The sequence below is a fragment of the Meleagris gallopavo genome, unplaced genomic scaffold (assembly GCF_000146605.3).
Source record: "Meleagris gallopavo isolate NT-WF06-2002-E0010 breed Aviagen turkey brand Nicholas breeding stock unplaced genomic scaffold, Turkey_5.1 ChrUn_random_7180001957854, whole genome shotgun sequence".
Classification (NCBI taxonomy): domain Eukaryota; kingdom Metazoa; phylum Chordata; class Aves; order Galliformes; family Phasianidae; genus Meleagris; species Meleagris gallopavo.
The window spans coordinates 3,089-4,372 of NW_011217769.1; positions in this window are offsets into that span (position 1 = coordinate 3,089).

Consider the following 1,284-nt stretch of genomic DNA (forward strand, 5'->3'; position numbering starts at 1 on the left):
AGAAACAGAGCCTGCAATGCCCCAAACATGGGCTGAGCTTCACCCAGAGAAGCAGCCTGGTCACCACCTGTGGCTTTGTGTGGTGATGAACCTTACAAATCCCTTGAGTGGAGGAAGAGCTCTGCGGCCAAACTGAATCCCCTTTCTCCTTCTTTGCGTGGGAATTACCCCTATTGGTCTCATTCAGCTGCAGTCAAGGTATTGTGTGGACACTCTAACGAGAGTCCAGAGTGGGACGTGTCACAGCCACTGGAAACCCTCTGCGGCACGTTTCTGCCAGGGCTGTGTGCAGGGAGATGCCTTGGAATTTACTTCTGATCTCCCCTGTAGAATCTCATCTGCTGTGGGGGAGCAGGCGAGGACCCAATGGAAACCTCAGCTGGGCTGATATGACATCAGGAAGGAAGAAATTCTGTTTGCAGGGAGTGTGGGAAGAGCTTCATCTGAGCTCAGCCCTCAGTAGATCCCAGAGAACCAACCAAGGGGAAAGTCTCTGTGAGTGCCATCCACAGCTGGGAGCACATCACACACCAGTGGGTCCATGTGAGGAACCCCACAGACGTGCAGCCTGCAGGAAGAGCTTTGGCCACAGCTCAAACCTGCTGAGGTACCAGAGTGTCTGCACTTGGGTGAAGTCCAATCCGTGCCTGCACCAGTGAGTTCACATGGCAGGAAGCCTTAGAAATGCCTTGAGTGTGAGAAGGGCTTTGTGCAGAGCGCAGAGCTCCTCACTCACCTGAGGTGGCAATCGTGGCAGAAACTGCTAGAAATGTCCCGTGTGTGGGAAGAGCTTTTGCCAGGGGATCCACTCAGGGCAGAGACCATAGAAATGCCTGCACTGCAGGAAGAGCTTCATCCAGAGCTCGATCCTCATTAAACATTGCCCCGTCCATGTAATGAAGTGGCCCTGCAGGTGTCTCTGGTGCAGGAAAAGTTTCTGTCAGGGCTGGCATCTCGTTTCTTCTGGGAAAACCACTAGCTGAGAGGATTCTGGCAAGCTTAAGGATGAGGGAGACCCAGATGCTTCTTCCCACACAGGAGGAGTTTGCAAAGGAGATGGCATCACTGGCACCCTCTGCAGAAGGGACTTAAGCCAGGAGCTTCAGATGGCCTCTCCTTGCTACCCAAAGCAGTTCTCTCACCATGCCTGCTTTCCTCTTCTGCTCCTCCTGCCAGCAGCTTTTGATGCCCTTTCCTAAGGAGAAGCATCTGTGTAGGGATGTTCTGTGTGTCTGTGTGCATGTGTTGCTCTCAGTAATCTGTGAGTGCACTGATGAATCTGAG